This window comes from Oncorhynchus nerka, linkage group LG9a (genome assembly GCF_034236695.1).
Source record: "Oncorhynchus nerka isolate Pitt River linkage group LG9a, Oner_Uvic_2.0, whole genome shotgun sequence".
NCBI lineage: Eukaryota > Metazoa > Chordata > Actinopteri > Salmoniformes > Salmonidae > Oncorhynchus > Oncorhynchus nerka.
In genome coordinates this window covers 1,710,062-1,732,609 of record NC_088404.1, presented here as the reverse complement: position 1 = coordinate 1,732,609, position 22,548 = coordinate 1,710,062, and the positions used below count along the sequence as shown (strand labels likewise).

The following is a 22,548-nucleotide window of genomic DNA, read 5'->3' as shown; positions in this document are numbered from 1 at the left end:
ATTGATTTGATTGGCTGCATAGATTTCATGACTAGAAGCTCAAATGACGAGATATGTTTTTTTTGTCAATTGAAATGTGCTATCGTAAATGTTCGCAACACCTCCGCCTTTGCGGGATGCACGGGGGATATGGTCACTAGTGTAGCCAGGAGGTGAGGCCTCATTTAACACAGTAAATTCATCAGGCTTAAGCCATGTTTCAGTAAGGCTAATCGCATCAAGATTATGATCAGTGATTAGTTCATTGACTATAATTGCCTTTGAAGTAAGGGATCTAATATTAAGTAGCCCTATTTTGAGATGTGAGGTATCACGATCTCTTTCAATAATGACAGGAATAGATGAGGTCTTTATCCTAGTGAGATTGCTAAGGCGAACACCGCCATGTTTAGTTTTGCCCAACCTAGGTCGAAGCACAGACACGGTCTCAATGGGGATAGCTGAGCTGACTACACTGACTGTGCTAGTGGCAGACTCCACTATGCTGGCAGGCTGGCTAACAGATTGCTGCCTGGCCTGCACCCTATCTCATTGTGGAGCTAGTCCTTTCTTTCAACACTACATTTGGTCATTGGTAAACATAGGAAGAACCCACTGCTGAAGGAGACAAGAAAGCCTGATTTGAACTTCTCAAAAACCTAAACAAGCCTAAATACTGGGGGAAATGTTCTCTGGACCAATGAAACAAAATGAGTTATTTGGCAATACAGATCTCAGCTGTGATAATTTACTGACGACCAAATGAAGCATCCAAAGAAAAGAACAGCCTCCCTACAATCAAAGATGGGGAGGTTTGATAATGGTTTGCTGCCTCTGGTACTGGGGGCCTTGACATGCGCAAGACAACATGAAATTAGCAGATTATCAAGTGTTTTGGAGTCCAATTTTAAACCCAGTGTCTAAAAACTGGTTCTCCGTTGAAGGTTTTGGGTCTTCCTGCAGGACAAAAACCCAAAACGCACATCAAAAAGCAAACAGCAGTGCCTCCCGAGTTATGCAGCGGTCTAAAGCACTGCATCGCAGTGCTAGAGGCATCACTACAGACCCGGGTTCGAACCCGGGCTGTATTACAACTGGCCATGAACGGGAGTCCCATTGGGCGGTGTACAATAGCCCAGCGTCGTCCGGGTTAGGGGAGCGTTGCATAGAGCCGCTCAAATATTTCCTAAGGTAAGGGCATACTTAAGGGTTTTTACAGTAGCTTGAAAGGCATGTATGGCATAAAGATTGACTACCTGGTTACCATGAAGATAGCCCGTCAAAAGAGATCGCATTTATTTTGCGAGAAAGCAACATTTTATCATTTCTATCAAGATAACCAAATAGCTTCAGAAGATAATAAACCATTATCTCTGTAGTTTCCTGTATTCCCTGTAGTTACGTTTATTTTACTTTCTAGCAAGGCAAGCTAACTTACAGAGTAGCTAATTTACAGAGTAGCTAACTTAGAGTAGCTAATTTGCTGAGTAGCTAACTTACAGAGTAGCTAACTTGCAGAGTAGCTAACTTGCAGAGTAGCTAACTTGCAGAGTAGCTAACTTACAGAGTAGCTAACTTACAGAGTAGCTCATTTGCTGAGTAGCTAACTTACAGAGTAGCTAATTTACAGAGTAGCTAACTTACAGCGTAGCTAACTTACAGAGTAGCTAACTTACAAAGTAGCTCATTTACAGAGTAGCTAATTTGCTGAGTAGCTAATTTGCTGAGTAGCTAATTTACAGAGTAGCAAATTTACAGAGTAGCTAACTTACAGAGTAGCTAATTTACAGAGTAGCTCATTTGCTGAGTAGCTAACTTACTGAGTAGCTAACTTACTGAGTAGCTAACTTACAGAGTAGCTCATTTACAGAGTAGCTAATTTACAGAGTAGCTAACTTACAGAGTAGCTAATTTACAGAGTAGCTAACTTACAGAGTAGCTAATTTACAGAGTAGCTAACTTACCAGCTGGGTCATTCCTACAATGCTGTGCCCTTTCTGTCCCCTGGAAATGTCACTTGTTATTTTAGTGTAAAAATGTGCATTCCAAAAGGCTTTAAATATAAGATCAGGTGTCCTTTACCTTAAAAACACAAAAATATGGACCTTAAAAGAGAATTGTATTAATTTTTAAAATATATATATTTTCCCAATGGATGTATACGTTCTTGCCACGACCCGGGTATTAACTTCCACTTCATTATTTTATATTCCTAGGGGTGCGTTCACTCTGGCTATCTACTCCGATTTCAGAGCACTCGTCTGTGTGCCAGTGTGCACAATAACCGGTCAATTTACAAACCCTCGACACGCGTTGAATATGGCCGGTGTCTGTAAACGTTGGCAAAAATGCGTAATTAAATTGGTGCCAGCAACACAGTTAGTCACCAACGCTCTGGATAACATGCAAACAGCCTAAACAGCTCTGTTAGGGCGAGTAAAATCAAATCAAATGTATTTATAAAGCCCTTCTTACATCAGCTGAGAAAATCAAAGTGCTGTACAGAATGGTCAAAGTGGGGTGTTCTCTCATTTGTGTCTGGAAGTAGCTAGCCAGCAAGCCAACGTTATCGTGGGTGCTTGAAAGGTCAGAACGCTCAAATCAATAGTCCCTGAAGAGCTTACAGGTCAACAGTGACAGAGCGTTGAATATGGTCCATCAACTTCCTAAAAGCTAGCCAGCGGATCAAGTGGACAGACGTTCCAGAATCGGTGCTTGACAGCGTCCAGTTGGTCTGAACGCTCGGATCAACCCTAGTCCTGACAGAGCGTTCAGTCTGAACGCTCGATCAACCCTAGTCCCTGGACAGAGTGAACGCTCGGATCAACCCTAGTCCCTGGACAGAGCGTCCACGCTCGGAACGCTCGGATCAACCCTAGTCCCTGGACAGAGCGTCCAGAAAATCAAACTAGTCCCTGGCAGGCGTCCAGAACGCTCGGATCAACCCTAGTCCCTGGACAGCGCGTCCAGTGTGGTCTGAACGCTCGGATCAACCCTAGTCCCTGGACAGAGCGTTCAGTGTGGTCTGAACGCTCGGATCAACCCTAGTCCCTGGACAGAGCTGATCGGATCAACCTAGTCCCTGGGGGTCTGAACGCTCGGATCAACCCTAGTCCCTGGACAGAGTTTCTAGTCCTGGACAACGCGCTGAGTTCAACCTAGTCCCTGGATAGAGCTTAGAACGGACAATCTGACAACACTCTCTTTATTGGTCTGCTTCTACAACCTAGTCCCTGGACAGAGCTGTTTGGGGTTTTAGGCTGGATTTCTGTACAGAGTACTTTGAGATATCAGCTGATGTAGGAAGGGTTATAGTTTAAACGGACAATCTTTCTGAATTGCTTCCTGCTTCTACATTTTATTACAGTATTTGAGATATCAATTTTATTTTGAATTTATACGCCCAGAGCGCACTCTGGCACTCCAGATTGAATTTACGAACACACCCCTAGTTAAAATTCTCTCATCAAAAGTTACATTTTTTCATGATGATTGTATTTATTTTATCAAAAATGTTCTGTGTCCCTGATATCACTTTCCGCCCTGTTAGTTTTTTGTAATTCTCCATTTAAGAAAACCCCCCTCTCTAAAACGACACCACATTCAGGAAGTATCATCATTTATTCGGTGGGAAAACAATGGTTTAAAAAGGTACATAAATATAAACCCTTAGTTGTATCTATTTTGTCGATGATGTCCACCCTGCTAGGCTAAATTAAAGGAGAAAATGAACCACATTTCAAAACGTTAAAATATGTTTGATAGAGAATCCTGTTCCAAGTGTTCACCATTATGCTAGCTCAATCTTGCTCACTCACAGAGCTATGGCTGATTTGGGCTCCAAATGTCCACCTTGTTATGTTCCACCCTGTTAGGATTATGCACCTAACCGGTTAGAAAATGCACCTTAAAAAAGTGCCTGAGTTTAACCAATATTCTTTTTTTTTTTTTTTGAAAGAATACTAAAATAAAATATAATTTCCCCCCCAAAAGCGATGAGGTCCAAAAGGCACCACACCGTAAGAATGTCCCATTCTAGATCCTTCCATTGTTTAGTTAAGTACCTATCTAGCTGGCTGGTGGATGTTTCCCTTCTGAACCAGACCAGAGGAAAGCAACATTCACCTCCACAAAATGCTGTTTGCATTGCTATCCATATTGAATGAAGCAGTTAAGAGACCTCATGGCCAACCTGAAACTTTTTTTCCCACTTAATTTAAGGGGTAAATTCACCTTAAAAAGCTTTGTGCAACTAACTTAAAGTGAAGGAAACTTTCAGTGAAAATATAAGGGGTACATTAAACATTGGGCTTTTATGCAACCGGGCTAGGTTGCTATGCAGGACGCTTCACGCTCCGTATCGGACACCGGGGACCTGGCCACTAGCTGGCGAGATAGAAAATAGCGGTCTCGCCTATGTTACTAGCCATCTTTTGGGGGCAATCTGGGGTCTTTCAGCCAAAGATTTGATTTAACTAGTTAGTTAACAAGACATTTATTGCGTTTAGCCGTGCTAGATAGCTGTGTATTTTATGCTAATCTCAGCTATGGATGGTTGTCACAGAACAAGGATGGTTAGTTATATATTTGTAGTTGTTTACAATAAGCCAGCAGCGCCCACCTACCGTGCACTGCCTTAACAGACCCAGAGCGATTTAACTCTCTAAATATCACATTTAGGGGTTTCTTGACATTTAGGTTTAGGGTCCTGTTTTGATGCCATTCACTTAAACTATTAAAATATCTGAAAAATCGAATCCAGGCATCGCCAAGCTCGTATTTCATTCAAAACAGTAAAGGTCAGCAAAACGTATAGTCATCGCGACACCATCATATGAACAGGCTGCATTCAAGAAAAGACAGTTGCACAAAAAACATGCTTCACGTCCAAAGAGCATTCAAGAACAGGAACATAAATTACCTCTGCAAAAGCACCTTGATTCAGCCCCTCGTACACAGTGATTTATTGACTAGCTCTACTTCTTGCAGAGGCCAGAGCATTACCATTACTTGTCTGTCGTCTTGCTGTATCTATCGGTTTAATTCATACAATTATCAAACAACACAGTAGAGTAGAGCCCAGAGACCATCAAAATGCTCCAAGCCTCTGTTGTGATATTGACATCATTCAATAGCACAACAGACAGAAGGGAAAAAAACTAAAACAGAATTGGTTTGTTACAACGATGCGACAATGACCTCTTAAATAGCACGAATCATATAATTACTAAAGAAATATAATAGGACAATAGTAATGCATATTCATGAATCATAGAATTACTAAAGAAATATCATAGGACAATAGCAATGCACATTCATGAATAAATATAATTACTAAAGAAATATCATAGGACAATAGTAATGCATATTCATGAATAAATATAATTACTAAAGAAATATCATAGGACAATAGTAATGCATATTCATGAATAAATATAATTACTAAAGAAATATCATAGGACAATAGCAATGCACATTCATGAATAAATATAATTACTAAAGAAATATCATAGGACAATAGTAATGCATATTCATGAATCAACCAAAACTAAGAGAGGAAATAATAAATAATACTAACTGTGTACCCAGGAAGGGAACAGAAGGCTAATAGAACGAATGACAGAATAATGGTATCAAAACCACTATGGCCCATTCCACACTATAGGGCCTAACTGAGCCAAGCTGTACTGGGCTGGCCTGGTTCCTGGAAAGAGCCAAAGAAAATCCCCAAGCCATCACAGTACCGTTCGGGTCGGCCCTCTAGTGTGGATGCGGTGAGTGATGCTGCTGTCATAGACCGTCTCTGTCAGGCATTCAACAGGAACTCTAGCACACTGACCACTCTAAATCAGACCACACATTATAGAGCTACTGGACTCTGGTGAGTGACAGAGAGAGGACAGACTGACAGAGATAGCAGGCATGAAAAGCCATTGCAGTTTGTTCTCTGTTCCAAATGCAACTTCAATATACTTGGGGTTTTTGTTTTCCTTGAATGACTTGGTGAAAAAGTGAGTCAAAGATACACCTGCATGAAACAGAAGTGCTCACATTTAACAAGGTACCATAGTGATACACTGGGTTGAAATCATTTTGTCCCCCCCATAATGAAAATTTGCTGTGTGTAACTAACTATGTTTCAATACTACTTTAATAATATTTCTTTAATGTGAAAACAACTAAGGATGGACGCTGCAGTAAAGTTTCCTCAGCTAAATGAAAGAGATGAGAGAGGGAGCGCACACAAACCAGAGAAACCACAGTAGTGGATCTATAACCAGCCTGGGTACCAGTCTGTCAGTGCTACCATTCCACGACAACAGACAGACAGCAGCCAGGCTAGCCTGTGTGATCCTAGTGACATCAACAACATGGAGCATAAGGGAATGCTTTTTACACAGCACACATGGATCCAACAGAACTTGAAAGCATATTAATAAATAATACCTTGAAAATAATTAAATACAATATTATTGACCACAGTAAGAATGAACGTTTAAAAAATAAAATAAAAAAAGGACAAAAATAACTACAGTGATGAGGAAGCAAACAAACGGACAGATTCCTCTTCTCGCTCCGAAGCACAAGTCCAAACATGTTTTGAGACAAAAATAATGCCGTCGACGTGGAATATTGAAATCAAACAGTAAGAACGAAGTACAAAAGGTCAGGGGGGGTCAGGGGGGCACGTGAAGGAAGAGGCCGTGAAAAAATATTCAGTATCCACAGAAAAATATCAACTGAAGTTACTCATCATCGTCATCGTCGTCGGGAGCTTATATATAATAAGTCAAATTGAAAATATAATTTTCCTCTCTGTACATAGCATTGTTTTCTCCTACTTTTTATTTATGATTTATTTGTCCGTTTCTATTTCCTCCCTCAAGTTGTTTTCCCGTTCTGTGTGGACGATGCCCCGCCTCCCGTCAGTCTAACGAGATCACGTCTGGTATGGAGCCATATATGACTGCTGCCACTGCATCAGACCTGCTCGACTGGCTGTCCCTCTCTCCATCCCTCTCTCCATCCCTCTCTACATCCCTATCCCTTAAACTATTAGATGAAACAAGACTGGAGCTACTCCCGCTGTTGCTGCCCCCATTGGCTGCTGGCAGGGCGCTGCTCCCGCCCCCGGGGGTCCCTGGTTGGTCCAGGAACATCTGGGAGGAGCTATACGGCAGGAAGCGGTTGAGGAGAAGGTCATGGTCTTCTGAGGCAGAGGCCGCCGCTGCCATCACCATGTTGTAATGCTACAGAGAGAGAGAGAGGAGGGAGGGTCACCACCATGTTGTAATGCTACAGAGAGAGAGAGAGGAGGGAGGGTCACCACCATGTTGTAATGCTACAGAGAGAGAGAGAGGAGGGAGGGTCACCACCATGTTGTAATGCTACAGAGAGAGAGGAGGGAGGGTCACCACCATGTTGTAATGCTACAGAGAGAGAGAGAGGAGGGAGGGTCACCACCATGTTGTAATGCTACAGAGAGAGAGAGGAGGGAGGGTCACCACCATGTTGTAATGCTACAGAGAGAGAGAGAGGAGGGAGGGTCACCACCATGTTGTAATGCTACAGAGAGAGAGGAGGGAGGGTCACCACCATGTTGTAATGCTACAGAGAGAGAGAGAGAGGAAGGAGGGTCACCACCATGTTGTAATGCTACAGAGAGAGAGAGAGAGGAGGGAGGGTCACCACCATGTTGTAATGCTAGATGCTACAGAGAGAGAGAGGAGGGAGGTCACCACCATGTTGTAATGCTACAGAGAGAGAGAGAGAGGAGGGAGGGTCACCACCATGTTGTAATGCTACAGAGAGAGAGAGAGGAGGGATCACCACCATGTTGTAATGCAGAGATAGAGAGAGAGGAGGGAGGGTACAGTAATGAGAGAGAGAGAGAGGAGGGAGGGTCACCACCATGTTGTAATGCTACAGAGAGAGAGAGAGGAGGGAGGGTCACCACCATGTTGTAATGCTCAAGACAGAGAGAGAGAGAGGAGGGAGGGTCACCACCATGTTGTAATGCTACAGAGAGAGAGAGAGAGGAGGGAGGGTCACCACCATGTTGTAATGCTACAGAGAGAGAGAGAGGAGGGAGGGTCACCACCATGTTGTAATGCTACAGAGAGAGAGAGAGAGAGAGGAGGGTCACCACCATGTTGTAATGCTACAGAGAGAGAGAGAGAGAGGGAGGGAGGGTCACCACCATGTTGTAATGCTACAGAGAGAGAGAGAGGAGGGAGGGTCACCACCATGTTGTAATGCTACAGAGAGAGAGAGGAGGGAGGGTCACCACCATGTTGTAATGCTACAGAGAGAGAGAGAGGAGGGGAGGGTCACCACCATGTTGTAATGCTACAGAGAGAGAGAGAGAGGAGGGAGGGTCACCACCATGTTGTAATGCTACAGAGAGAGAGAGAGAGAGAGAGGAGGGAGGGTCACCACCATGTTGTAATGCTACAGAGAGAGAGAGAGAGAGAGGAGGGAGGGTCACCACCATGTTGTAATGCTACAGAGAGAGAGAGAGAGGAGGGAGGGTCACCACCATGTTGTAATGCTACAGAGAGAGAGAGAGAGAGGAGGGAGGGTCACCACCATGTTGTAATGCTACAGAGAGAGAGAGAGAGAGGAGGGAGGGTCACCACCATGTTGTAATGCTACAGAGAGAGAGAGAGGAGGGAGGGTCACCACCATGTTGTAATGCTACAGAGAGAGAGAGAGGAGGGAGGGTCACCACCATGTTGTAATGCTAGAGAGAGAGAGAGAGAGAGGAGGGAGGGTCACCACCATGTTGTAATGCTACATGTTGTAATGCTACAGAGAGAGAGAGAGGAGGGAGGGTCACCACCATGTTGTAATGCTACAGAGAGAGAGAGAGGAGGGAGGGTCACCACCATGTTGTAATGCTACAGAGAGAGAGAGGGAGGGTCACCACCATGTTGTAATGCTACAGAGAGAGAGGAGGGAGGGTCACCACCATGTTGTAATGCTACAGAGAGAGAGAGAGGAGGGAGGGTCACCACCATGTTGTAATGCTACAGAGAGAGAGAGAGGAGGGAGGGTCACCACCATGTTGTAATGCTACAGAGAGAGAGAGAGAGAGGGGGAGGGTCACCACCATGTTGTAATGCTACAGAGAGAGAGAGAGAGGAGGGAGGGGTCACCACCATGTTGTAATGCTACAGAGAGAGAGAGAGAGAGAGGAGGACCACCATGTTGTAATGCTACAGAGAGAGAGGAGGGAGGGTCACCACCATGTTGTAATGCTACAGAGAGAGAGAGAGAGGAGGGAGGGTCACCACCATGTTGTAATGCTACAGAGAGAGAGAGAGGAGGGAGGGTCACCACAGATGAGAGAGAGAGAGAGGAGGGAGGGTCACCACCATGTTGTAATGCTACAGAGGGTCATCACCATGTTGTAATGAGAGAGAGAGAGGAGGGAGGGTCACCACCATGTTGTAATGCTACAGAGAGAGAGAGAGGAGGGAGGGTCACCACCATGTTGTAATGCTACAGAGAGAGAGAGAGGTCACCACCAGGAGGAGGGTCACCACCATGTTGTAATGCTACAGAGAGAGAGAGAGAGGAGGGTCACCACCATGTTGTAATGCTACAGAGAGAGAGAGAGGAGGGAGGGTCACCACCATGTTGTAATGCTACAGAGAGAGAGAGAGGGGGAGGGTCACCACCATGTAATGCTACACAGAGAGAGAGGAGGGAGGGTCACCACCATGTTGTAATGAGAGAGAGAGGGGAGGGTCACCACCATGTTGTAATGCTACAGAGAGAGAGAGAGAGGAGGGAGGGTCACCACCATGTTGTAATGCTACAGAGAGAGAGATAGAGGAGGGAGGGTCACCACCATGTTGTAATGCTACAGAGAGAGAGAGAGGAGGGAGGGTCACCACCATGTTGTAATGCTACAGAGAGAGAGAGAGGGTCACCACCATGTTGTAATGCTACAGAGAGAGAGAGAGAGGAGGGAGGGTCACCACCATGTTGTAATGCTACAGAGAGAGAGAGAGAGGAGGGAGGGTCATCACCATGTTGTAATGCTACAGAGAGAGAGAGAGAGAGAGGAGGGAGGGTCACCACCATGTTGTAATGCTACAGAGAGAGAGAGAGGAGGGAGGGTCACCACCATGTTGTAATGCTACAGAGAGAGAGAGAGAGGGGAGGGTCACCACCATGTTGTAATGCTACAGAGAGAGAGAGAGAGGAGGGAGGGTCACCACCATGTTGTAATGCTACAGAGAGAGAGAGAGGAGGGAGGGTCACCACCATGTTGTAATGCTACAGAGAGAGAGAGGAGGGAGGGTCACCACCATGTTGTAATGCTACAGAGAGAGAGAGAGAGGAGGGAGGGTCACCACCATGTTGTAATGCTACAGAGAGAGAGAGGAGGGAGGGTCACCACCATGTTGTAATGCTACAGAGAGAGAGAGAGAGAGGAGGGAGGGTCACCACCATGTTGTAATGCTACAGAGAGAGAGAGGAGGGAGGGTCACCACCATGTTGTAATGCTACAGAGAGAGAGAGAGGAGGGAGGGTCATCACCATGTTGTAATGCTACAGAGAGAGAGAGGAGGGAGGGTCATCACCATGTTGTAATGCTACAGAGGTCATCATCATCATCAGCTCACTCCTGTGAAGTCATTACCTGATGGTTCTATTCTGTGTAGTCATTACCTGATGGTTCTATTCTGTGTAGTCATTACCTGATGGTTCTATTCTGTGTAGTCATTACCTGATGGTTCTATCCTGTGTAGTCATTACCTGATGGTTCTATTCTGTGAAGTCATTACCTGATGGTTCTATTCTGTGAAGTCATTACCTGATGGTTCTATCCTGTGTAGTCATTACCTGATGATTCTATCCTGTGTAGTCATTACCTGATGGTTCTATTCTGTGAAGTCATTACCTGATGGTTCTATTCTGTGAAGTCATTACCTGATGATTCTATCCTGTGTAGTCATTACCTGATGGTTCTATTCTGTGAAGTCATTACCTGATGGTTCTATTCTGTGTAGTCATTACCTGATGGTTCTATTCTGTGAAGTCATTACCTGATGGTTCTATTCTGTGTAGTCATTACCTGATGGTTGCCTCCTGTGAAGTCATTACCTGATGGTTGTCTGCTATGAAGTCATTACCTGATGGTTCTATTCTGTGAAGTCATTACCCGATGGTTCTATTCTGTGTAGTCATTACCTGATGGTTGCCTCCTGTGAAGTCATTACCTGATGGTTGTCTGCTATGAAGTCATTACCCGATGGTTCTATTCTGTGAAGTCATTACCTGATGGTTGTCTCCTGTGAAGTCATTACCTGATGGTTCTATCATGTGTAGTCATTACCTGATGGTTCAATTCTGTGAAGTCATTACCTGATGGTTCTATTCTGTGAAGTCATTACCTGATGGTTCTATTCTGTGAAGTCATTACCTGATGGTTCTATCCTGTGACGTCATAACTGATGGTTCTATCCTGTGAAGTCATTACCTGATGGTTCTATTCTGTGAAGTCATTACCTGATGGTTGTCTCCTGTGAAGCCATTACCTGATGGTTCTATTTTGTGAAGTCATTACCCGATGGTTCTATTCTGTGAAGTCATTACCTGATGGTTGTCTGCTATGAAGTCATTACCTGATGGTTCTATTCTGTGAAGTCATTACCTGATGGTTGTCTCCTGTGAAGTCATTACCTGATGGTTCTATCCTGTGTAGTCATTACCTGATGGTTCTATTCTGTGAAGTCATTACCTGATGGTTCTATTCTGTGAAGTCATTACCTGATGGTTCTATTCTGTGAAGTCATTACCTGATGGTTCTATTCTGTGAAGTCATTACCTGATGGTTCTATCCTGTGACGTCATACCTGATGGTTCTATTCTGTGAAGTCATTACCTGATGAAGTCATTACCTGATGGTTGTCTCCTGAAGCCATTACCTGATGGTTCATTACCTGATGGTTGCCTCCTGTGTAGTCATTACCCGATGGTTCTATTCTGTGTAGTCATTACCCGATGGTTCTATTCTGTGAAGTCATTACCTGATGGTTGTCTCCTGTGAAGTCATTACCTGATGGTTGTCTCCTGTGAAGTCATTACCTGATGGTTGTCTCCTGTGAAGTCATTACCTGATGGTTCTATTCTGTGAAGTCATTACCTGATGGTTCTATTCTGTGAAGTCATTACCTGATGGTTCTATTCTGTGAAGTCATTACCTGATGGTTCTATTCTGTGAAGTCATTACCTGATGGTTCTATCCTGTGACGTCATACCTGATGGTTCTATTCTGTGAAGTCATTACCTGATGGTTCTATTCTGTGAAGTCATTACCTGATGGTTGTCTCCTGTGAAGCCATTACCTGATGGTTCTATTTTGTGAAGTCATTACCTGATGGTTGCCTCCTGTGTAGTCATTACCCGATGGTTCTATTCTGTGTAGTCATTACCCGATGGTTCTATTCTGTGAAGTCATTACCTGATGGTTGTCTCCTGTGAAGTCATTACCTGATGGTTGTCTCCTGTGAAGTCATTACCTGATGGTTGTCTCCTGTGAAGTCATTACCTGATGGTTGTCTCCCTGGAGGAATGAGAAGAAGTTGAGGTCCAGGTCATTGGGGGTGTGGTAGTAGTGGCTGTAGTCCTGTATGAGGGGGGGTGGAGGGGGGATATAGCTGGTCTCAACAGGAGGCATGCTGGGAGCTCTGGCCACCGGAGACGCCTGGCTGTGGGAGGTTCAACACTCTAGGGGAGAACACCAGGTCAGAACATGGTGTAAAAGGTCGACATAAGAGAGACAAGAAAACAGAACAGTCCGGCTGGTGTCCATTCGGCCCAAAACAGACAGCAGTCCGGCTGGTGTCCAGTCGGCCCAAAACAGAACAGTCCGGCTGGTATCCAGTCGGCCCAAAACAGAACAGTCCGGCTGGTGTCCAGTCGGCCCAAAATAGACAGCAGTCCGGCTGGTGTCCAGTCGGCCCAAAACAGACAGCAGTCCGGCTGGTGTCCAGTCGGCCCAAACAGACAGCAGTCCGGCTGGTGTCCAGTCGGCCCAAAACAGACAGCAGTCCGGGCTGGTGTCCAGTCGGCCCAAAACAGACAGCAGTCCGGCTGGTGTCCATTCGGCCTAAAAACAGAACAGTCCGGCTGGTGTCCAGTCGGCCCAAAAAACAGAACAGTCCGGGCTGGTGTCCAGTCGGCCCAAACAGAACAGTCCGGCTGGTGTCCAGTCGCCCAAAAACAGAACAGTCCGGCTGGTGTCCAGTCGGCCCAAAACAGACAGCAGTCCGGCTGGTGTCCAGTCGGCCCAAAACAGAACAGTCCGGCTGGTGTCCAGTCGGGCCCAAAACAGACAGCAGTCCGGCTGGTGTCCAGTCGGCCCAAAACAGACAGCAGTCCGGCTGGTGTCCAGTCGGCCCAAAACAGACAGCAGTCCGGCTGGTGTCCATTCGCCCAAAACAGACAGCAGTCCGGCTGGTGTTCATTCGGCCCAAAAACAGACAGCAGTCCGGCTGGTGTCCATTCGGCCCAAAAACAGACAGCAGTCCGGCTGGTGTCCATTCGGCCCAAAACAGACAGCAGTCCGGCTGGTGTCCAGTCGGCCCAAAACAGACAGCAGTCCGGCTGGTGTCCATTCGGCCCAAAAAACAGACAGCAGTCCGGCTGGTGTCCATCTCGGCCCAAAACAGACAGCAGTCCGGCTGGTGTCCAGTCGGCCCAAAACAGACAGAGGACAGATTGTATTTGTAGTGTGATTGGACATACCCTTGCTGACAGGCGGTGAGGCAGGGGACAGCGAGGAGGAGGGACAGGCCCTCTTGAGAGGAGGCTCATCATCCAGATCGTCGTCTGAAGAGCTGTCTAGAGTCAGATCAATCACCACCACCTTATTGGTACTGCTGTGGGATGAGCTGTTCCTGTGGTGCTCTGATTCTACTGTCCGACACGAGTCTATGGCAGAAAGAGAGAGAGACAGAGAGACAGAGAGAGGTATGTACATAGTCAATGGTAGGCTTTGAGGGGACTCCTATGGTAGGTACACATATAGCTCATCTCTTGGCAGTAGTACTGTAGACTACTTTATCACTGACCTCAACCCAGAGTCTCTCGGAGTGTTCACAGTCACAGCAAAATCACAGTCTACTTGAACAGAGCAATACTCAATCATGAGGCATCAAAGACTCTAAGAGTGATTACAGCTGTGAGTCTTTCTGGGTAAGTCTCTAATAGTGATTACAACTGTGAGTCTTTCTGGGTAAGTCTCTAAGAGTGATTACAGCTGTGAGTCTTTCTGGGTAAGTCTAGAAGAGTGATTACAGCTGTGAGTCTTTCTGGGTAAGTCTAGAAGAGTGATTACAGCTGTGAGTCTTTCTGGGTAAGTCTCTAAGAGTGATTATAGCTGTGAGTCTTTCTGGGTAAGTCTCTAAGAGTGATTACAACTGTGAGTCTTTCTGTAAGTCTCTAAGAGTGATTACAGCTGTGAGTCTTTCTGCAGTCCTAAGAGTGATTACAGCTGTGAGTCTTTCTGGGTAAGTCTCTAAGAGAGACTCACAGCTGTAATCACTCTTAGAGACTTACCCAGAAAGACTCACAGCTGTAATCATTTTAGAGACTTACCCAGAAAGACTCACAGCTGTAATCACTATTAGAGACTTACCCAGAAAGACTCACAGTTGTAATCACTCTTCTAGACTTACCCAGAAAGACTCACAGCTGTGATCATTTAGAGATTTGCCCAGAAAGACTCACAGTTGTAATCATTTTTCTAGACTTACCCAGAAAGACTCACAGCTGTGATCACTATTGAGACTTGCTTCCAGAAAGACTCACAGCTGTAATCATTCTGCAAGTCTCTAAGAGTGATTACAGCTGTGAGTCTTTCTGGGTAAGTCTCTAATAGTGATTACAGCTGTGAGTCTTTCTGGGTAAGTCTCTAAGAGTGATTACAGCTGTGAGTCTTTCTGCAAGTCTCTAATAGTGATTACAGCTGTGAGTCTTTCTGGGTAAGTCTCTAATAGTGATCACAGCTGTGAGTCTTTCTGGGTAAGTCTAGAAGAGTGATTACAACTGTGAGTCTTTCTGGGTAAGTCTAGAAGAGAGAGAAACACTCCCAGCTGTAATCAAAGTCTCTATGAGTTTTCCACACCTGGATTGTACAATATTTGCACATTATTCTCTTGACAATTCTTGAAGCTCTGTCAAGTTGGTTGTTGCTAATTTCTAGACAGCCATGTTTAAGTCTTGACATAGATTTTCAAGCAGATTTAAGTCAAAACAGTAACTAGGCCAGCAACATTCAATGTCATCATGGTAAACAACTCCAGTGTATATTTGGCCTTGTGTTTTAGGTTATTGTCCTGCTGATAGGTGAATTTGTCTCCCAGTGTCTGTAGGAAAGCAGACTGAACCAGGTTTTCCTCTAGGATATTTCTTGTGCTTAGCTCCATTCCATTTATTTTTAACATAGACAACTCCCTAGTCCCTGCTGATGACAAGCATACCCATAACATGATGCAGCCATAATTGTGCTTGAACATATGGAGAGTGGTACTCAGTAATGTGTTGTATTGGAGAGTGGTACTCAGTAATGTGTTGTATTGGAGAGTGGTACTCAGTAATGTGTTGTATTGAGAGTGGTACTCAGCAATGTGTTGTATTGAGAGTGGTACTCAGTAATGTGTTGTATTGGACAGTGGTACTCAGCAATGTGTTGTATTGAGAGTGGTACTCAGTAATGTGTTGGATTGGAGAGTGGTACTCAGTAATGTGTTGGATTGAGAGTGGTACTCAGTAATGTGTTGTATTGATTGAGAGTGGTACTCAGCAATGTGTTGTATTGGATTGGAGAGTGGTACTCAGTAATGTGTTGTATTGGAGAGTGGTACTCAGTAATGTGGTGTATTGGAGAGTGGTACTCAGTAATGTGTTGTATTGGAGAGTGGTACTCAGTAATGTGTTGTATTGAGAGTGGTACTCAGTAATGTGTTGTATTGGAGAGTGGTACTCAGTAATGTGGTGTATTGAGAGTGGTACTCAGTAATGTGTTGTATTGGAGAGTGGTACTCAGTAATGTGGTGTATTGAGAGTGGTACTCAGTAATGTGGTGTATTGGAGAGTGGTACTCAGTAATGTGGTGTATTGGAGAGTGGTACTCAGTAATGTGTTGTATAGGATTTGCCAATCCGGAGCTAGTAGTGGACGGAGGGAGGAGCCTGTGGGCGGTTGTTACACACTGTCAGTTCAAATAAAATAAAATCAAATTTTATTTGTCACATACACATGGTTAGCAGATGTTAATGTGAGTGTAGCGAAATGCTTGTGCTTCTAGTTCCGACAATGCAGTAATAACCAACAAGTAATCTAACTAACAATTCCAAAACTACTGTCTTATACACAGTGTAAGGGGATAAGGAATATGTACATATGATATATGAATGAGTGATGGTACAGAGCAGCATACAGTAGATGGTATCGAGTACAGTATATACATATGAGATGAGTATGTAGACAAAGTGGCAGAGTTAAAGTGGCTAGTGATACATGTATTACATAAGGATGCAGTAGATGATATAGAGTACAGTATATACGTATGAGATGAATAATGTAGGGTATATAAACATGATATTAGGTAGCATTGTTTAAACACTTTGTATTCGGGTCATAAAGTGAAATGATTTTAAATATTTGTATTCTGTACTTCCTTCTTTCACTCTGTCAATTATTATTATTAACACCTTTATTTAACCAGGTAGGCTCGTTGAGAACACCTTTATTTAATCAGGTAGGCTCGTTGAGAACACCTTTATTTAACCAGGTAGGGCCAGTTGAGAACACCTTTATTTAACCAGGTAGGCCAGTGGAGAACACCTTTATTTAACCAGGTAGGCCAGTTGAGAACACCTTTTATTTAACCAGGTAGGCCAGTTGAGAACACCTTTATTTAACCAGGTAGGCCAGTTGAGAACACCTTATTTAACCAGGCAGGCTAGTTGAGAACACCTTTATTTAACCAGGTAGGCCAGTTGAGAACACCTTTTATTTAACCAGGTAGGCTAGTTGAGAACACCTTATTTAACCAGGTAGGCCAGTTGAGAACAAGTTCTCATTTGCAACTGTGACCTGGCCAAGATAAAGCATAGCAGTGTGACAAAAACAAACACATAGTTACACATGGAATAAACAATCGTACAGTCAATAACACAATAGAAGAAGTCAATATACAGTGTGTGTAAATGCAGTAAGGAGGTAAGGCAATAGGCCATAGTAGCGAAGTAATTACAATTTAGCAGATTAACACTGGAGTGATAAAATGAGCAGATGATGATGTGCAACTAGAGATACTGGTGAGCAAAAGAGCAGAAAAGTAAATAAAATAGTATGGGGATGAGGTAGGTAGATTGATGGGCTATTTACAGATGGACTATGTACAGCTGCAGCGATCGTGGTTAGCTGCTCAGATAGCTGATGTTTAAAGTGAGCAATTTTTGCAATTAGTTCCAGTCACTGGAAGCAGAGAACTGAAGGAAAGGCAGCCAAAGGAGGTGTTGGCTTGGGGGGGATGACCAGTGAGATATACCTGCTGGAGCGCGTGCTACGGGTGGGTGTTGCTGCATGGTGACCAGAGAGCTGAGATAAGGCGGAGCTTTACCTAGGCAGAGACTTGTAGATGACCTGGAGCCAGTGGGTTTGGTGATGAATATGTAGTGAGGGCCAGCCGACTAGAGCATACAGGTCGCAGTGGTGGGTAGTATATTTGGTGACAAAACGGATGGCACTGTGATAGACTGCATCCAATTTGTTGAGTAGATTGTTGGAGGCTATTTTATAGATGACATCACCGGTCAAGGATCGGTAGGATGGTCAGTTTACGAGGGTATGTTTGACAGCATGAGTGAAGGATGCTTTGTTGCGAAATAGGAAGCTGATTCTAGATTTAATTTTATTGGAGATACTTAATGTGAGTCTGAAAGGAGAGTTTACAGTCTAACCAGACACCTAGGTATTTATAGTTGTCCACATAAGTCAGAACTGTCCAGAGTAGTGATGCTGGACAGACGGGCAGGTGCAGGCAGCTTAACGGTTGAAGAGCATGCATTTAGTTTTACTTGCATTTAAAAAGCAGTGCTGGAGGCCACGAAGGAGAGTTGTACGGCATTGAAGCTCGTTTGGAGGTTTGTTAACACAGTGTCCAAAGAAGGGCCAGAAGTATACAGAATGGTGTCGTCTGCGAGAGGTGGATCAGAGAATCACCAGCAGCAAGAGCGACATCATTGATATATACAGAGAAAAGAGTCGGGGCCCGAGAATTGAACCCTGTGGCACTCCCTCATAGAGACTGCCAGAGGTCCGACAACAGGCCTTACGATTTGACACACTGAACTCTATCAGAGAAGTAGTTGGTGAATGGGCGATGCAGTCGTTTGAGAAACCAAGGCTATTGAGTCTGCCGATAAGAATAAGGTGATTGACAGAGTCGAAAGCCTTGGCCAGGTTGATGAAGACAGCTGCACAGTACTGTCTCTATCGATGACGGTTATGATATTGTTTAGACCTTGAGCGTGGCTGAGGTGCACCCATGACCAGCTCGGAAACCAGATTGTATAGTGAGAAGGTACGCTGGGATTCTAAATGGTCAGTGATCTGTTTATTAACTTGGCTTTCGAAGATTTTAGAAAGACAGGGTAGGATAGATATAGGGTGCTACGGTACAGAGTCAATGTGGGAGGCTATATACAGGGTGTTACGGTACAGAGTCAATGTGGAGGCTATATACAGGGTGTTACGGTACAGAGTCAATGTGGAGGCTATATACAGGGTGTTACGGTACAGAGTCAATGTGGAGGCTATATACAGGGTGTTACGGTACCGATTAAATGTGGTGGCTATATACAGGTGTTACGGTACAGAGTCACTGTGGAGGCTATATACAGGTGTTACGGTACAGAGTCATGTGGAGTCCATATACAGGGTGTTACGGTACAGAGTCAATGTGGAGGCTATATACAGGGTGTTACGGTACCGATTAAATGTGGTGGCTATATACAGGGTGTTACGGTACAGAGTCAATGTGGGAGGCTATATACAGGGTGTTACGGTACAGAGTCAATGTGGGAGGCTATATACAGGGTGTTACGGTACAGAGTCAATGTGGAGGCTATATACAGGGTGTTACGGCACAGAGTCAATGTGGAGGCTATATACAGGGTGTTACGGTACAGAGTCAATGTGGAGCTCCATACAGGGTGTTACGGTACAGAGTCAATGTGGAGGCTATATACAGGGTGTTACGGTACAGAGTCAATGTGGAGTCTATATACAGGGTGTTACGGTACAGAGTCAATGTGGAGGCTATATACAGGGTGTTACGGTACCGATTAAATGTGGTGGCTATATACAGGGTGTTACGGTACAGAGTCAATGTGGAGGCTATATACAGGGTGTTACGGTACAGAGTCAATGTGGAGTCTATATACAGGGTGTTACGGTACAGAGTCAATGTGGAGGCTATATACAGGGTGTTACGGTACAGAGTCAATGTGGAGTCTATATACAGGGTGTTACGGTACAGAGTCAATGTGGAGGCTATATACAGGGTGTTACGGTACCGATTAAATGTGGTGGCTATATACAGGGTGTTACGGTACAGAGTCAATGTGGAGGCTATATACAGGGTGTTACGGTACAGAGTCAATGTGGAGGCTATATACAGGGTGTTACGGTACAGAGTCAATGTGGAGGCTATATACAGGGTATTACGGTACCGATTAAATGTGGAGGCTGTATACAGGGTATTACGGTACAGAGTCAATGTGGAGGCTATATACAGGGTATTACGGTACAGAGTCAATGTGGAGGCTATATACAGGGTGTTACGGTACAGAGTCAATGTGGAGGCTATATACAGGGGGTATTGATACACTGGAGTTAGAAGGACGCTCTAACCCGTAGTGACCGGGTGTATTGAAACACCATCCACAGTGTAATTAATAACGCTCACTATGCTTAAAGGGATATTCAATGTCTGCTTTTTATATAACCCATCTACCAATAGGTGCCTCCTTCTTTACAAGACATTGAAAACCTCCTGGTCTTTTGTGGTTGAATCTGTTTGAAATTCACTGCTCTACTGAGGGACCTGACAAATTATTGTATGTGAGGGGGTACAGAGATGAGGTAGACATTTAAAATCATGTTGAACACTTATTGAACACAGTGAGGCCATGACATTTATGTGAGTTGTTAAGATTTTTAAAAAAATGTTTACTCCTGAACTTATTTAGGCTTGCCATAACAAAGGAGTTGAATACTTAATGACTCAAGACATCTCAGCTTTTCATTTAAAAAAATAAGTGAATTTGTATAAATGGTGCTACTAGAAGGGAAGCTGGAGGAATCACCACGTACCGTCCTCCCCGTTGAATGAAGCAGACACCTCTGTGACCTCCTTCTTCGACCATGGGATACCAGTCTCCCGTCCTCTTTAAACTGATCTCATCACAGTCCTCACAGCTGTTCAGATCTCCATGAACAACCTGCAGAGACAGACAGACAGACAGGCGCACACACACACACACACACACACACACACACAGGGGTTCAGAAATAAACACACACACACACACATAGTGTGTGATACAATACAATGTGTAGCAGAGAGGTGCAGCAGAACGAACCCGTCGATGATGAGGTGTGGTAGGGGGCCTTCGGATCACACACAGGACACACCCACGTGGGCTTCTTCTCATTCATCTGATGTAAAGCGTAGCATCGAAACACTGGAGGTGGGAACACACAGCTCTGCACGGGATCATCAGACGCATCTTCCCAGCTAGACAGGAAACAGGAAACAGAAGGATGAGTATTGTGCTGTTTGTAGCAGAACTTCTGATTGTGATGTATTGTTTTACTAGGTACTACCTACATTTACCCAAGTTGATCACTGATTGACCGTTTCTGATTAAGAACGTTCAAATGAGGGTATGTACCGGACAGAGTAGAGAGACTCGTAGACTGGTGGTCGCAATCACCGTCAGGGTCAGCTGTTAACTTCTCTTTGACTGTGGAGAGAGAGACAACATAATATCAGCTGTTAACTTCTCTGACTGTAGAGAGAGAGACAACACAATCTCAGCTGTTAACTTCTCTGACTGTAGAGAGAGAGACAACACAATCTCAGCTGTTAACTTCTCTGACTGTAGAGAGAGAGAGAGACAACACAATATCAGCTATTAACTTCTCTGACTGTAGAGAGAGAGAGACAACACAATCTCACTGTAGCTGTTAACTTCTCTGACTGTAGAGAGAGAGACAACACAATATCAGCTATTAACTTCTCTGACTGTAGAGAGAGAGACAACACAATCTCTGCTGTTAACTTCTCTGACTGTAGAGAGAGAGAGACAACACAATCTCAGCTGTTAACTTCTCTGACTGTAGAGAGAGAGAGAGACAACACAATATCAGCTGTTAACTTCTCTGACTGTAGAGAGAGACAACACAATATCAGCTGTTAACTTCTCTGACTGTAGAGAGAGAGAGAGACAACACAATATCAGCTATTAACTTCTCTGTAGAGAGAGAGACACAACTGTACTTCTGACTGTAGAGAGAGAGACAACACAAATCTCTGCTGTTAACTTCTCTGACTGTAGAGAGAGAGACAAGACAATATCAGCTGTTAACTTCTCTGGACTGTAGAGAGAGAGACAACACAATCTCAACTTCTCTGACTGTAGAGAGAGAGACAACACAATATCAGCTGTTAACTTCTCTGACTGTAGAGAGAGAGACAACAATAAATATCAGCTGTTAACTTCTCTGACTGTAGAGAGAGAGACAACACAATCTCAGCTGTTAACTTCTCTGAGAGAGAGAGAGACAACACAATCTCTGCTGTTAACTTCTGACTGTAGAGAGAGACACCACAATATCAGCTATTAACTTCTGACTGTAGAGAGAGAGACAACACAATATCAGCTATTAACTTCTCTGACTGTAGAGAGAGAGAGAGACAACACACCCTGCTGTTAACTTCTGACTAGAGAGAGACAAATACAATCTCTGCTGTTAACTTCTCTGACTGTAGAGAGAGAGAGACAACACAATATCACTGTCACAATCTCACTTGGTTTATGGGACCATGCAGCACCGTCTAATATCAGAGAGCCACCTACTGAGAGCTCTGGAGTGGTCTGGGTTGCGGATGCCTTTGGCTCGTAGTCTCTGTAGCAGGGTTGTGGATGTCTGCTGTCTGACCAGGTAGACTGCCATGGAGAAACTCTGAGAGAGGAGACAACAGGAGGGTCACATTAACGAACCATGATGACTCAACACCATACATGAAAACCATGATTTTACCCTTCATACTACTGACTGGGGTCATTTTGGGTATTGAATTGAGAAAAAAATAAATGCTCCCAAATACTCTTGACCACCCGCCAAAATGGCTGGTATGAATATAGTTCTAACAGCCAATGCCAAAATATACCCCCCTGGTAAAAACCTGTATCTGGGATTTTGCAGAGATGAACTCACACAAGATTGTACTTTTCTATACCACGTATCGTATGA

The 22,548-nt window shown here is 44.4% G+C and overlaps 1 pseudogene; it reads right to left on the bottom strand.

Annotated features, from left to right (window-relative positions):
* Positions 1-6,432: 6,432 nt before the first annotated feature.
* Positions 6,433-22,272, bottom strand: LOC115125192 (E3 SUMO-protein ligase PIAS1-like; annotated as a pseudogene).
* Between the last annotated feature and the right edge of the window lie 276 nt (positions 22,273-22,548).